Source organism: Ambystoma mexicanum, chromosome 12 (genome assembly GCF_040938575.1).
Source record: "Ambystoma mexicanum isolate Mex_15411 chromosome 12, UKY_AmexF1_1, whole genome shotgun sequence".
NCBI classification, from domain to species: domain Eukaryota; kingdom Metazoa; phylum Chordata; class Amphibia; order Caudata; family Ambystomatidae; genus Ambystoma; species Ambystoma mexicanum.
Window position 1 is genome coordinate 122,946,106 of NC_090936.1, and position 17,264 is coordinate 122,963,369.

Below are 17,264 nucleotides of genomic sequence, written 5' to 3' on the forward strand. Positions count from 1 at the left end.
ACCCACTTCTGTGTGGGCTCCCTGCATATCAAAGAGGGCGGGCTGGGACAGTAATTGTCCATGTTTGCGTTCCAGGACACTCTTCTGTGGGGTCTATTGGTAAGTCCATTAGGGGAGGGTGAGCCCTTATCCCCTCTCGGGTCCATATGGTCTAAAGTGCCTTTGGGGTACCCTGTGGGCTTGCCTGCTTTTTCCGGAAGCTTTGCAAGGCCCTCCGTGCTGCAGCATATGGAAGTGGCCTCTGTCCTTCCTGATCTTGTAGCGGCAGCGTCTCTGGTGTATGCCGTGTGTAGCATTTCTGCTTCTGTGGACCGTTCTCTCTATAGCTAGTCGCTGCAGTGGTCACGTGATGTCATTTCGGTTTGCTGTTTTTCTTTTCTTCTTTTTTTTTTTTTTTGCTTTTCATGTGGGAGGCCTGCAATTATTAGAAAGGCACTGGCATGTATCAGACCTTCGTGGCAAGGCTGGAGGTAACCAGGGTCACCCTAGACACATGCTGGGCCATAAAAGACAAACCTGGCTAAGGATCTCTCCGTCCCTGTCCAGCCTCCTGCTGAGTGTTTTTTTTTTTTACCCCCTTTTGACATAGCAATGGACTTGGCTTTGTCACAGTGGCATGACGGTGTTTTGTATGCCAGTACTATATTTATACATATCTAGATGTGTGGCACACATTTATTTCAGGGCCCCTAATGATTGGCAAAATCCCAAACAGTGACTTGGCTCAGCAGGTTCTGGATTTCTTCAATTCCTTTTTGGATTTTGAACAGCCACCCACCTTTGTTGTGATGCAGTCTGTTTTTCTTTTTTGTTATTTCCCTTTCAGGCTATGCATTTTCATCAGTGTGCACAAAATAATTGCAGTATTCTTTAATTCTGTACAAGGGCTGCTACATGTGCCCAATGAAGAAAGCCACTTAGCTGCTGAAAACTCAACAGTTGCCAACTTGATGCTTTATCAATTATTGCTAAGATGCTCTGCATAGTTTTACTATTTGTACCATTTCTCTAGAGTCAGGTTTGAGTGTTTCCAGACTCCTAGAGGTAGCTGCAAATCACTGAGGGTTGGTGGAATTGGTAGATGCTTGTACTTCTCTGCCACATGATGCACTGACTGCTGAAAACTGAACTGAGTACAGCGGCTAAGTGCCCTGCCTGCTTAAGAGCATTCCCATGGCAGTGATGATGGGGGCCGGTGCTACCCCGAGCCACTGAGGAGGATTCCATGATCTTTTCTCTGGTCCCCGCTCCCCTGCACATTGCAGTCACAATGCTTTCCCACATGGCCTTTATGCCTGAGGGTCCACAGTGCGCTATACAAATGCCGTAAATACAAAATAAAATAAATAAAACAATGCCAGTCCCAAAGGCCCAGTCCCTTCCCACCTCACTGGCCTATGAGATCAAACAAGCACTAGAAGCTTAAATCCTGGTAATCGTCTGCAGGCTAATGAAACGTTCCCTCTCCCCTATTAAACCAACCCAAATCTTACAATTAAATGAAGACCTTTCCCTTTAAGGGAGACCTTCTTATGTAATTGACAAAGGTAGCCCATTTATTTATTTACAAAAGCGCTTATAACGCTTTTATCCAAAGTGCTTGACCAACACAACACAACGGTACAAGAAAATTAAAAGCAAGCACCTGAGTCACAAGTCAAAACTACAAAGATGTTTCCTGGAAAAGTTTAAGAGACAAAGTAAGAGGTGGAGTATAAGGAGTTTTTTTTTTTTTTAATTGAGAAGGAATAGCACAAGAGCGAAATGTAAGAGGCAAGGAATTCCAAACAAAAAGGGCGAGAAGTTGGAAAGAGGGAGGAAGGACAACAGGTCGGGGGAACAGAAAGATGACACTGAGAAGCAGAGCGTTAGTCTCTAGAAGGAGAGTAAAAGAACATCAGAGAACATAAATATGGGGAAGCCCACGCCTGAATGGGTTTAAAGACCGTGGGAAAATATAGGGCTATGACCCTCTTCTTTGTTGATATGGGAAGCCTGACTCGGGAGGGTAAGTAACTAGTAGAACAGAAGGCAAAGAGTCACCTGCAAAGATTCATGTACTGTTAAACATTGCCAGTACATTTCTATTGACAATAGAAATGTACTGGCAATGTTTAATATTACATGAATCATCACACATTTTGCTACTCACCTCACTGTGTACAGTTTTGTATGTTTTACACTCGGTGACAGATCAATATCTGTTTTTAGTATACTTTTGTAATAAGAATACATTTTGTTTCATCAGTCTTTTATGTTGTTCATGTGATGAAAAGGCTAGGTTATAATAATCCTTAGCTACCTGTAGGCTCTTTGCATCTCCTGTGCGTCTATGCGAGGGGCAGCCTTGACTCTTTGCCTTCTGTTCTATGGGTTTAAAGACCGGCAGAAGAACAAACTCAAAACGCTGTTTGATTGGAAGCCAATGAAACCGAGCCAGATGAGGAGAAATACTGGATGACCAGGGAAGACGATACCGATTGCGAACTGAGGAATAGAGACTGGAATGCAGTGGAACGCGAGCATACTTGGGTAGGGTAGCCAACGTAAATGGAACACTAATTAAGACGTGATAAGACAACGATTTGAAGACTAGTTTTTGTTGAGGAAAAGGTTAAGAGGCCTGATTTTCCTGATGTTAAATCCATGAAACCGACAGGAATGAGCAATGGAAGCAATTTGGGGTTGCAGGGAAGGAGAAGAATCAACATTCTAGATTGCAAGCCTGAGGGCAACCTGATTAATGTAAAGGAGGGCAGAAGGTGGATAAGGAGAGGATGGATAGATGGGGTTGGCAGGTAAATAAATGTCTGTCTTTTTGGGATCAAGGAAGGAAGGAAGCTAGAAGCCATTCAGGATTGGGCTGCAGAGGGAGAAGAAGAAAGCATACATAGCTACTGTTCATGGTTCACCCGACATATCAAAGTAATTATATTTGAAGTCTGTGGATCACTGAAGCTCTCCCGTTCCACGGATACAATGTTTCCAGCTCGAAAGCAGAGGAACCGATACATGAAGCAGTGTTTCAACACCAGTATCCCCCTTCCCCCCCCCGCACGCAACAAAATCATATGATACCACCATTGAATATCAAATCGTAGAGCAATTACACAGTCACATTTTAGTCTAATTTTCATTCTGGAAACCCCACACCCATCAGCTTAGTCTAAGAAGCCTCAAGGAGAGTAAAATCCAAGATGGCGGACAAGGCAGATATAGGTTTAGTCCGGCCCCTTGGGCCAATGCTATCACCAAGGGCACTTGGGAAAGCTAACCAACTCCAGCCCTCACTCCAGTAGAAATCACAGGTGCATACCCTCAGTGAAAAGTCACCCAGGGGGTGGAGAAACACAAATATTATTTCAACCAGCACTGGCTGCTGATTGTGGGTTTGCAGAAGCAGATCACTTTTGTTCAGAGAAAGCTGAATAATGGGAGCAGTGGAAGAAGTGGTGGCTGGAGAGATGGTAACAGAAGAGAGCAGTGGGTGGTGGGGGCTCAGTTGGTCAAGGAGAAATTGGGGGATAATGGAAAAAAGCAGGGGAGAGTAGGGAAAGTGTTGGTGAAGATGGTATCAGAAGGCAAGGGTAGACCGATGGAGCCAGTGGGAAAGAAGAAGCCAATTGAGAGGTGGTAGCAGAGGAGGAGATGGGACCAGAAGTGCGGAGGCAAATTAAGAGTGATCGAGGTGAAGAGATCTGAATTAGGGACAGGTCCTAGTAGAAGAGATAACATCAGGATCCAGATGGATGGAGGGAGGGGGTGGTGAACGAAAGGAGATTGGAGGAGTTGGTGGAATCAAGGGCTCGTGGAAGGTGCAGCCATCATGCATGGGATTGACAGAGAAGCAGTCATAGCTGGGTGGTGAGGAGGAAAGGGGAAAGAGTAGAAGATAAAGCAGTGAAGGCGAGAGTGAGAAAGGGAATCGTTGCAGACTTCGAGAAGACATTTATTTGGGCAGACACGATCATATTTTATGCAAATATAATTGTCTTTTGGAGATATATAGACGATGCCCTCATTATCTGGAAGGGAGATTTACTCTTAGAGTTTTTAAACCTGGATTAACACCTTAAGTGAGCATTTGAAGTTCACGGGTACATAAAGTAAAAAAGAAATATCCTTTTGGGATTTATTATTGAGAGGCAGACTAACCTATTGTCGTCGTGCAAATCCACAGACCCCAACATTATTCTGCATGGGAATAGTCAGCATCCTATGAGTCTCCGCAAAAACATTCCATTCAACCAGATGGCTTGACACAATTGTAACTCCCTTGAGGAATTTTATAAACGGGCATCCATTATGACTGAGAGACTGTCTAAGGGGTTATTCAAAATAATTCCTTAAAAGCTCAATGATCGGACCATACACCTAGACCTGATGTAGCTAGTATGGTATATGTGACCACTGTCTGCCCATTGAGCAATACAAATCGACAGACCATCAATACAAACGAGCACTTTCTGCAAAGTATTGTCCAAGATTTGGCAAGATCAATGTTTGCCTAAAAGAGAGGTATCAATTTGCATCAGCCCTTGCTGAGTGCTCTGCGTAAAGATGATAGTACACAACGAAATATGCAAACCTATTTGGGGTTACCGCTAATGCTAGTTCATAACCCCTGTGGGAGATAGTTTGTAACTTTACTGAGAACATGGTTGAGTTGGTTCACAATTCAAAAATTTGGAAATTTAGTAAACCCACAAACTGTAAATCTTGCAATGTTATTTGCATTATTATATGTCCTTGTCTAAAACATTATGTAGGTAAGAGCCAAAGAGCATTCCACACTCCGAATCACTGAACATCGATCACGGATACGTACAGGGAACAGTTCTGCTCCATTAGTCTATCATTTTGTAGAGGCTGACCACAGTGAAACTGATTTGAAGTGGTTTGTTATTGAGAAGGTGAACAGTAATGGTCGAGGGGGATCGCCTTCATAAAGCCTTTTGGATTTACCATCTGTGGATGCATTTGGTTGGTCTAAATCAGTCCATGGAGTGAAATAGCATCTTAAGCTCGTGACGGGATCCATGTATTCGGGCTTAGTTCACATCATTAGAATCTCTGTGCAATAAGGGATATATCACTAATGGTGGACCCTATGTAGGCTATTAATTATATTGTACCCCCACTTTTTGCAATTGAGCCGTTAGCATGCATGTTGGCATAAGGATCCTTATTTCCTTATTCGCTGATACACTTAGTCAATGGGAATGTGGACTGCCCATTCTTTTGATCCACGGTGTAGTCGGGAGTTACAGTAATATACAACACCAGTCTTGATTCGACAATGCAGGCACACGAGTACAGTTTAACACTGTTATTCATTTCACTAGTGTTACACTGTTTTTATGAGTCTGGGATAACCATCTACAATCCAGTGTGACAGATGAAACGTAGTGGTGGTGTGTTTGGTACTGTTAGGATGGCGCCAATATTTCACAGATTATGGATTTACGGTGGGTAGTCCTTTTTCCAATGTGAGTTTTGCATCCTGGGCTTCACAGCTACAACTTAACGAGTAAAGCGAGCTGTGCGCAGTTAACCTGGAACCTGTGTGCAGTTAACATGGAACAGCGAGTATTTACTCGGCGCGGGCACCACATCAAGATTTATTTTATTGATTTATTTATTGTTTGCTTGTTAGGAGTTTATACAGGAAATACATTCTGTTTCAAAGCTCCCGCAAGGCAGCAGAATGGGATCGCAGTACAATTAAATAAAAAAGGAAACAGAGGGGCAAGGGACAGCCGAACCTACTATGCCATGTGAGTATTCAGAACGTACAAGTGCAGCAAGGAAGAGGGCAGTGGGGTAGGTCCGGTGGTGTCCATGCTTGAGGATGAGCCACCGATGGAGTGCAAGGTATGGTAAGTGCTATGCGGCCAGGACTCGCGTTGGGTGTAAAGTGCGAAACTCCAGTGCAGAGGGAAGACGGATGCTGGGGAGATTGGGTGTGAATGGTCAGAGGCTGATGGATCCTGCGGTAAGTGTTGTATGCAGCATATTATATGGGGAAGCTGCGGCGATAAGTTAATATACAGGTGGGCTAACACGAGTTTAAACAACTTTAGATCGTGATGTCCTGCAACTTTCTGTGCATTTCTGTTTTTATCCCTACAGTTAGTGACAACCGATGGGGCTGCTCGCTTTGTATTCTGCCCTGCGAGCCTGCATGCATGTACAGTGACATACACATGTGGTGCTAACATCTGCTTGAGCACGTGAGTAATGTGACGTAAACTGAAACTTCTATTAGATAGCAGGTTTCTGTGTTATTTTGGGTATTCTGTGCACATTTGTGTAAGTATAGATACTGCTTGTTTTGAATTGGGGCAACCGTATGTATGGTTGCTCTATCCTTACTGTAGGTTAGGTCTGCTGTCTCAATTGTTGGACATGATTAATTCTGGAACTATATGAGAAGGAAGCAAGGTCTGCTTGGATTGGTCGCCATTGAGCGGCATGGATTGACGATGGTCCAGACAATATAGTGAATAAGCAATGCTATATGAAATGATCATAAAAGCATGTTTTGGTGGTAGGTACACCAATACGATTTCGCACAGTCTAGTGGTGGTGATTGGTTTTCACTGTGGTGTGGTGATGGTCAGTGGGCTGGTGTATTGTTTTGGGGCACAGTGCCCTGATTAGTGTTCGACTGTTTGTGTTTTACAGTTGGTATACCTGCGCAGAACAGAGGTTTGGAGGGTGACTTTGTCGCAGAGTGAAGACTTTGGCCTCCAGTTTCTTTGGCACTGAGGAAGACTGGATAGTCGAAACCAGAACTAGTGTTGGCCATGGTGGCTGGATGGATCTATTATCATAATAGGCCCGTTCTAATAGACACGGCGCTGTGCATGTATCATGCATCTAGTCAGTCGCTTTACTTTTTGCTTAGTTGCACCAACTAACAATAGTTTAGGGCACATCTTATTTGAGAGCACAGTGGTTTCTGCCATACTAAGGATGTCGACTGTGGGTCTGTGGTGAAATGCATTCATGCTGGATCGTTTATCATTAAATGTTTTTGAGATACGTATATCTACATTTTTGACAAACTGAAGTCTGTTATGAATTGTTGTGCGTCTTCTATCACACGCACATATGTTTGTATGAATTCTAACTATGCATGTATAGGATCTATTTCACAAGATCATGTTATTATTGAATGTGGTTTTATGCTGTATAATTCTTATTAAACCGATTTATATTGTATACACTGTGTTCCAGATGGGTGGTGTGTTAGCTTGTGTACCTTCCAGTATTTTGCTGCTACCCATACAGTAATAGGTGGTTGCAGAAACACGTTTTAGTAATTGAACATACTGGTTGGGCCCAGGAGAAATGTTGTTGATCTAGTGTGAAGCCTGGAGGAGACATGGGGCGCTGCCTCTCAAATAATCACAGGTGCCCAGTTTGGGATTAAATTCACTGCCTGATCCTCGGAAGTTAGTACTTATTACTGCGGTCATATGACGGCTGACGTTTGTGACGGGAGGTGGCTGAAACGTTAAGGCATCATGAGTCACAACATTCCATCCCAGGTGCAGTAACACACATCTCTTAAGTTCACTCAAGTATAGTCTTTTGGCTCATCTGCAATAAGTCTTTAAACTCATTGCAGATATCGTCTCCGATTGCCTTCGATTCAGTTAATTTCCTCGGTTAATTTCTTCATTATTGGAGTCTGCGGTGTCTGTTTTCTCCTTGGGTTTTGCCCTCTTCAGGGACCCTCACTTGGTGTATTTATTCGTTTGAACCAGCTACATATCGGAGTTACATTCGACTGCCTGTCAGCTGGAGTCATCAACGAACGTAGTTTTTTTCCGTTACCACCCACATAGTTGGTTCGTTGTGAAGGCGGACCTTGGGCTTGACTTAAACTCCCGATTAATACTTGATCTACAATATCCAGGAGAAACTTTCAATCATCTTCTGAGCCGTCTCTCTCCAGCTGTCATGGATTTGTTTTAGTCATACTTGGTTATTATTCACTCATTCGTGAGTGTTGTGCTGGCAAGAAAGATCACACCTTGCGATTCCGCAGCTGTGTACGTGGTGGTATGATATGCCCTGAGGAATCTCACAAGGGCACGTTTCTTTTCTTCTCCCTGCTTGTGGGGTATGCAGAATACTTGATGGTTCTCGTGAACCTTTGAGTATTGTCGTTGGCTCTCAGCAGAACTCTCTTGTGCATGATACCGTTTGTCTGCATGAATAATTCAAACACCGTGCCTTGGGATGGAAGGCTGTTGTCTGATGGGAGTGTCTCTGGTATGCCATGTACTGCAAACAGCTCTTCTAGTATTGGCAGAACGTTTTCTGCCGTAGACGGGATGAATATTACTTCCAGATATCTGGAGATCTCGTTGAGCACCACCAGAAAGTGCCTTGATCAGAGAACGGTTCCAAAATCAGTGCTCCGATCGTTTCATGGCATCTTGCTTCTGTCTGGTAATTCAATAAGCAGTTATGTCTGTTAAGCCCCTGATGCTACTCTTGTAAATGGAATCCACCTCTCCTAGATTAGGAAACCCAACTTTTTCCCACAAAAAAGGCTGTGATCTTACTAGCCCATTGGTAGTCTGGCTGAGCAAGCTATATGAACTGCTGAATACGTTCTGGGACATTACTAAGCAGGACTCCTTCCGCCCACTGACAGTTCGGCCTATACCCTACAGAGACGCTTGGACCATAGGTAGGCTGACTCTGGTTTCTCCACTGCCCTGTTCTGGGTTGCACGAGTGCCTGGTGCTTCCACAATTTCAGAGTGGCATGAGCTTTGGCAGTACTTCTTGCATGATGACAGACATGTTCTTCCATGCACTGGTCTCCTGGTCGATTGCCTCTAGTGTTTGAGACCATATGGCATAATGGGTAATCCGTCGGGTTATCCACTTCCACTCAGAATTGTAACAAGACTCTGTAGTCTTGTAATTGGAGTAGCCATCTCTCCAGTCTGATAGGGGGTCTTGGTGCGGAGCCCAACATAATCGGCAGAAGAGGCCTGTGGCCTGCGGCCAATGCAACTGGTTTCCCAGAGATGCAACGGTAGAAATGCTTGCACCCCCAGAGCATAGCCTGGGATTCTCATTCAATTTGGGAATACCACTCTACACAGAATGGGTCACCACCTTGCTGGTGTGTACAAATTGGTTTGGCGTACCCTTTGTAATCCTTCTGTAGAAGACCAGCACGAGACCTACATAGCTTGCTTAGGACATGGTCTCTGCATCCTTGTTGGAATCAAAGAAACTCATGCCATTTTCAAATAGTCGTCTCCTGGGGAGCCCAGTTCCAGGGAGTGTCTTTCTTGGTAAGTGCTCTCAGGGGGTTTGTTGTGACAAGGTTTGGGATAAGCCTGCCGCAAAAATCAACCATGCCGAGAAAACTAACTTGGATGAATTCCAAGGCGGGAATAGCTGCTTTGATGTCTCCTGCTTTTTGGGGCTCTTCAGAAAGGCCTTGTGCCTGGAATCTGAATGCAAAGAAGTTAACTTTATTTTTCATGAACCTGCACTTTTGTCTGTTTGGTGGTAGCCTGTGTTGTCATAGCCTTCGTAACAAAACAGCCAGTTATTTCACGTGTTCCTATTCTGATCTGGAGTGAATAAGAATATCATTGCTGACATTAGACACCAGGTAGCCCGGCAAGTACCGCTTTTATCATATGTTGAAAATCTCTGACTGTTGATTTGACTCTGAAGCTTAGTCTTCTGTACCGGTAGATTTGGATGTGAGAGGAGAATGTATTTATGGGCCACGACCCATGAGCATCCAATTCTTGTATGGGACATATATGAAATGATCTGTGTAGTGTGATGAATCCGATGATGTCCTCACTCCTTTCCCAGAGGTGGCTTCTCATGTGACAAGGGGATGGGGCCGCTACCTGATCCTGACCCTGCGGGTGGCTGTTTGAGAGTGGATCACATGGGGAGAGGCAACCCGAGGGGGCGGAGGGGTGAGGCATTATCGGATGAGACATGGTATCCCCCTTTCCCTTTTAGGGATATCCCCTCCATTTCATGTGCTTTGATGGCAGATGTTAATCCCTCCTTAGTAACCCACAAAGCATCTTGACAATATTCTGAAACCAAGCTACTGACAAACATTGACATAAGGAGGATGGCAACCAGAATGAAGATTGCTCGACTGAAGACAAAACAAGCCGTCTAGTAGTTGGAGAAATCCGATTGGCTCTGAGCATCTCCCTTTCTCAGCGTGTGAGTTCAAAGATGAAACCGCTGAACAACAGAGAGATGCGACTGGCTAGCTAATGCTGGGTAAACCAAGCTGTCGGGAGGACAAACGAGCACGGAAGCACGAGAGAATCGTGGATGAAAAGAATGAAGCAAGCAAAGCTGAAGAGCAGAGTGGCAAGCAGACAAGGTAGTGTCTGTGTTGGCGGTGCAGTCCCACAGGCACCAGAGACACTGACTAGAGACACGAAGCTATGAGGAAGCTTTGTGCTCGTAAGAGAAGCTGGGGCAGCATGGCAAACACCATCTGCTGCATAGCTTAAGCGTGCAAACCAAAGAGAGAGCAGACATGAATCAAGACCCAAACTGAGGCCGGAGAAAATACAAATTCTGTTGAAGCACTGGTGAGCCCATGGTAAAAGGTTGGGGCACCGGGTGGGAGTGGGAGAAGACCCTCCTAAGCAAAAGTGGAAGGCAATTCTCTATGGCTTGCCACTTGCTAATCTTCATTGTCTCAGTACTTGGGGAAGAAGGAAAATACAAGTACTCAAAATGGAAAGGGGAACGCAGGGAAACTAAATAACCCCTTGTTCCCAAAGCTAGTCCTGGCAGGAGAGTACACCAGGAAAGCTAGAGAATGGAAGCAAAACCGAAAGGAAGAACAATACCCCTTCTTGAAAAGAGCTGCACAGAAGACCTGGCAGGAGAGTATATCGGGTGTTATGTGAGTCTGGAACCTGCACCCAAGTTGTGCCATTCTAAAGAGGGATTCCAAAGGAGGATTCAGAGCCTTATGATTTTTAACTGCATTGCATGAGGAGAAAACCTGGGGAAGGGAGTCATTTCCCTGGGAGTGAATTGCAACACTAAGAGTAGGGAGTTATCCTCTTGGGCTACAGGAACCTGGTTATTGTTTTTTTTACTTTTTTACTTTGGTGAAGAGAAACCTGGGGAAGGGGACTATCCCCTGGAACTGGGAACGCCATCTATTGGAGCTTTCTGTTGAATTTTCCTCTTTTGTTGAACTGGACCTCTTTCAATCCAAAGACTGTGTGCGAGGGAGACGATGGGCCTCATTCCGAGTACGGCGCTAACCAATGGCGCTATTAACGCCTTGGTTGACGCCGTACCCGGAACGGCAGCGCCTTGGTGGATGGCGGAATCACCGCCCCATTCCAAGGTTGGCGGGGCGGTAATTCCCCATTCACCAAGGCTCTTCCCCATTCCCAAATGAGCCCCCATAGGGCTCACTGGGAATGGGGAAGATGCAAATAACGGTGACCGTTCATTACGGTCACCGTTATTGGCTTGGAGGCCCCTTTGCGCCCTCGACTTTAACACCTGCTCAAAGCAGGCGTTAAGGGCGAGGGCGCAGAGGGAACTCGGAGTATGGCGGTAAGGGATTAACGCCACCGGTCTCGTTACCGGTGGCCGCTATCCCTTACCGCCATACTCGGAATGAGGCCCGATAGGTTTTTGGACACAGAACATTTTTTGCTTTGGACAGCTTGACAACGGACAGACCCTTAGTTTTTGCTTGAGGTAGGAAAATACTTCCTAGACTAGGGACAGTGAGGCCTTTCCCAAACCCCATTATTATTTCAATAAATGTTTCTATCCACAAACAGAAGTCTTACCTTTGGTGCCTCACGACCCTGTAGCTTGGGTCTTGTGCCTGAGGGGAATCCTGACGTAGAGGATACACCATCTTCTTCTTCCAAATGACTCATTTTTGCAATAGGGTCAGAATATGTTTGTGGCCCATCCCTTTGGGAATGTTTAAAGAAAAGTACCAGAGCACAGAGAATGTTTAAGCACATGGAGGTGGGCAATGGCAGCCTTGCAAGAGCCCCAGTAATGAGAATGAATGTGGAGGAGCTGCAGTGTAGTGAGGCACTTGGAGATGGGCAATATCAGCCTTGTGAAAGACCCACCAATGTGGATTGGCCAGAGATTATGATAGGTGCCACAATATCCAATGCTGTGGGGTGTTGAATGTTGTCTCCTCATGTGTAAAGAAAATCATGATTGGTCACCAGAGATCTGTGTTGGCGCCAGTCCACACCATGCAGGACTGTGCAGGCATGTGTTCAGTGGAGGTGCCCAGTGTATGAATGCGCTGTGGGCACTGCCGCCTGCTTCTTTGCCAGGTATTGGAGGCCACAGTGCGCAAGTGCAATGCTGGAAGAGACTGTGCGCTGTGTCTCCAATAATCACAGGACATGCTACGGATGAAAGGTCGGCCTGATCCTCGCTTATACTGCTGCAGTCACATGACCCACTGACTCTTGCAACTGGAGGCGTTATGCAACGTCAGGGCGTCCTTTGTCGCACCACTTCCACATAGGGTGACAAATGGTGGTTACCTGTTTTACTGATAGGCTTCGATTTTAAATGATTTGTCTATAAGAGAAGAAAGTGTGGCTTATTGAACATTTATTAACTGCTTGCTTATGGAAACTAAGACAGAACAGTTAACTGTAGGATAGATAATTAGTATGTCAATTCAATGATTACTTTACAATTCTGTGCCTCTGCTTTCAACCCCACCCAGCCTTTTAGTGGCTCATTGCACCTCACTCTAGTTCGAAGCAGCGCATGCATTCCAGATTCCCAGGCTCCAACCACAATATTTAAGGAATTTTTTCCAATTTCCTGAATGCCTCTGTTCGCTCTGTGTGAGGAACTAGGAATGAGATGTGAACACAGAAGATGTATGTATGTCGATGCAAACATTGATTGAATAAATAATGGGGTTTGGGAAAGGCCTCATCTGTCCGTAGTCGGATGTCCAAAGCAAAAATGTCCTGTGTTTGAAATCCTATCCTCACCCTCTCGCACAAAAAATAACTAAGGTGCTAAGGATAATGTCTTTGGCATGAAAGAGTGCACAAATGTTCAAGTTCAACAAAAGATGAAAATTTACCAGAAATCTCCAATCGATAGTGTTCACAGTTCCTGGAGGTGGCTCCCTTCACCAGGTTTCTCTTCACCAAAGTAAAAAGTTCAGAAAGTATAACCAAGTTTCTATAGCCCAAGAGGATAACTCCCTCCTCCTGATGTTGTAATTCAAAGGACTCCCTTCCCCAGGTTTTCTCTTCATGCAATGCAAATCAAAATCCTTAGGGTATGAATCTTCCTTTAGAATCCCTCTTTTGAATGCCACAACTTGGGTGCGGGTCCCAGACTAACGCAACTCCTGGTATACTACCCTGCCAGGTCTGTTGAACAGATATTTTCCAGTAGGGGGTATTGCTCTTCCTTTCTGTTTTTCTTCAGTTCTCTAGCTTGCCTGGTATACTCTTGTCAGGACTTTCAATTTCAGCTTTATGGGTGCGTGTCCCAGACTCGCCGTTCGCCTGGTGTACTCTCATGCCAGGACTTTCAACACAAGTCAACAGCTTCGGGACCAAAGGGGTATTTAGCTTCCTCAAGTTCCCCTTTCCATTTGAGTTACTTGCATTTTCCTTCTTGCCCAAGTACTAGGACTGAGGATTAGCCACATAGCAAGCCATGGGGATTACCCTACTGTTATTGCATAGGAGTGCCTTCTCCCACCCAGTGCCCCAACCTTTTGCTATGGGCTCACTGGAGCTTGAACGGCTTCGTTAGCTTCTCCGACCCATGTACGGGTCCTGCTTCGCATCTTCTCTCTTTTCGGTTCTGACGGCTCAGCTCTGCAGCAGATGGTGTTTGGTGTGTCGCCCCACCCTCCCTTGCCAGCACAGAGCTTCCTCACTGCTGTGTGTCCCTCATCGGCATCTTTGGTACCTGTGGGGTGCACTGCCAACAAAGACATCGCCTTGCCTGCCCTCCACCCTGCTCTTCAGCTTCACTTGCTTCTTCCTTTTCCTCCACGATTCTCTCATGCCTCTGTATTTGTCTGTCCTCCTGACAACTTGGTCTACCCGGCATAAGCTAGCCGGTCGGATCTCCCTGTGATGCTCCGCTGTTCTATCTTTGAACTCCAGCGCTAAGAACGGGAGATGCTCGGAGCCAATCGAATTTCTCCAACTACTAGACTGCTTGTTTTGCTTCAGTTTAGCAATCTTCATTTTGGTTGCCCTCTGCCTCGTATCAGTAGGTTGGTTTCAGAATATTGAATGATTTTGTCAAGATGGTTTGTGGGTTGCTCAGGGGGATTACAATATGCCTTCAAATCATGTGGAATGGAGGGGATATCCCTAAAAGGGAAAGGGGAACAACAGGTCTTATCCGATAATGCCTCACTCCCCTTTTAGGGTTGCCTCCTCCATGTGATCCTCCTCAAATATCCTGCCCCATGGTCGGGATCAGCGAGCAGCTGCAGTCCCCTGGCCACATGAGGAGAGGCCACCTCCGGGAAAGCAGTGATAACATTGGATTCATCACATATCTCGCACCACACCACACCAGGCCAAGGTTACAGAGGCCGTACCAACTTCATGTTTGGACTCAGTGGCGCTGGTGATCTAGGGTTGAAAAAGCTTTCCTTCCTGGACTTGATTTTGTTATCTTTAGAGGGAATGTGCCAAGTGATAAAGCACCTTCTTTATGCAGAGAAAAGCATAAAAGTGGTGCTGTGATTCCATGAAAGATCTCTGACCTGGTGGTCCTAGATCAGTAGTTCCCCATACACTAGAGCTAGATCCCTTATCTGGTTTCTTGCAGGTCTCGCTGTACTCAGACTCCTCCATTAATTATGTGGTGGGCAGAGCAGGCAGCTCCAGTCTTCCGACTCACAACCCCACTCATTTCCAGATGTGTTGTCCTCACCTCCTTTCAGCACATTAGTAGCAGTATGCCAAATGGTGCTGCCACAGTGGAGCACGCTGCTTATCCTCTCCAGCGTCTCTGTTTCTCCTTGAGCCACTCCAACTTGGTCGGCATGGAGCTGGCAGGTTCTTTGGAGAGCAGTTCAGTGCCAGAGCTCTTATCTACCGCAGCAGTATCCACTTTTGTCTTCCTCCGCTTGTGTGGAATGGGACGAGCACTGGCTCCCCCCAGGTCTACGTTCTCGTGAGAGCATTCATTGCGAGAGCTGCTAACTCCCAGTGTAGTCTATCACAGTTCGCGGCCCAGTTCTCCGGTCACTTCAGAAGAACGGATCTGAAAAGGAAGCCCTTACTGTGCTCCAGGAATCTATGACCATTACAGAGTCCCACTAGCTCAGCCCTATCACTTCAAGTCCCAGAGGTCCTCCGCAAGTGCAAGCGACTGATGTCCCACAGTTTTGCGGACTGCAGTTTTCACACACAAAAATATTCCCTGGGAAAGGTTTGGCATAGGGAGAAGGGCCATCTCACTGCAGCTTTCTTTTTGCAATGTACCCATATGCTTGCAATGCCTTCTGCTCCTGCGTTGTTCATTCTTATCATTCTCTTCAAAGGGAGACCCTACCTTTTTTTAAGAGCTGTGGCAAAGTTGTCCGTGAAAATAATGATTAGACACAGTAGGGAGGTGCTATCATTGTATATTTGTGTGTGTGTGGGTGGGTGGTGGTGTTTGACGGGGGAATTGGGCAGAGCAATGTGAACAGCAAAGCCTCCAGGCACACCTGGTTCTTTATCCAAATAGTCCTCATCGCAGGCCTCCCACAAGGACCTCCCAGAGAGTGCTGGCCCGGGTGGTGATCTTGTTTACCCGACTCTCAATGTTACTTTAGAAGAACATTGCAATAAGTACTATCTTTTAGTACAAGACAAAAAGTTCCACCGAGTAAATCGAGTTCTGGCTCTCGATGTAAGCCCCTGTTCAGAGTCTGGTAGCTTTGAATATTTAGATCCCGAAAGAGCAGCATTTCTCAGCCTTGCAAATGACCTAGAAGTGCTCAAGGACGCCGAGTTCAAGACATTGTGTGGGATGCAAGCAGATCAGCACAGGACAATATGGATGATTCATTTCTTAGATGGGGTTGCCGGAATCTGGGACACACACATACTACATCAAATTGGTTCGCCGACCTGTCAGATCACTAGACCCTCCCCCACGCCCTGCCGCCAGTTTCACGAAGGTGGAATTTCAGTCAGTAGCGGGACGAACTAAGCGGTGCTTTAGGGAAGACGTTACTTAAATGCATACAAGTATTGCATCACACATGCATGAAAGGCAATGTTTTGTCTTTCTCACATGGTAAATAGTTTAACAAATTAATATATTTACATACAACCCGAAGATATGAATGAAACCCTTGTGTATGACAGGTCTCTAGTGCATTGCTTTCCACTGCCCTCATTTCTCCTGAGAAGATATGTATCATAAGCGCTCAGTCAATATTAACTGCACCCCAGTAACTTCAATGTGGAGACCACAAGTGCCATCCCCCCTGTTTACAAGCATTCTTGTGCACATAGTGCCAACCGTCTGTTTCCCGTGAATGTGCATAACGGCTAGGCTAACATAGTAGCCCAACCAGCTCACATAACAGGAGACTCATTGATACGGTGTACTAGTCATTTATTGTTAATGTTAAAAGATATTTGCACTGCGCACTATGACCACCGGAGTGATCCCCTGGCACTCTGAAAAGTTGAAGTGGGAGCCTAGAATCTCCATAACCCAACTCTAGGCTTTTTTACGTCCTCTATACATATTTGGTGTGAAGCAGCATCAAACCATCTTAATGAGAAGTGGTAAACATTTTTGACCTCCTCTCAGCCAATTGGAACGTTCGAAAAGGCAGTCAATAACTACTGTTATTGACCTCTTTCCAGATTGTGTCCAGAAGCACTCTGGTAAACAACAAAACATTTCTTTGCATTCAAGAAACAGCAATACAATTTCCCAAACTGACGTCTTTCAATAAGACGTTCCAACCTGATTTAACACAACAAATTGAAAGCTAAAATATAGAATTATGCTTTCACTTGTGTAAAGAAAAAAACACTCCTTTAACATTGCACCCAAAGCAAGCTGTTGCTAAAACTGTTCTAGTTTTAACAAGTTTACAATTAAAATGCTTACCTTATAAAGACAGCTTAGTTATTTATATATTACAAAATGAAACCATGCATTATTTACTAATGTGTTATGTACTTTACTCATTAATAAACTAGCATGTTTGACTCCACC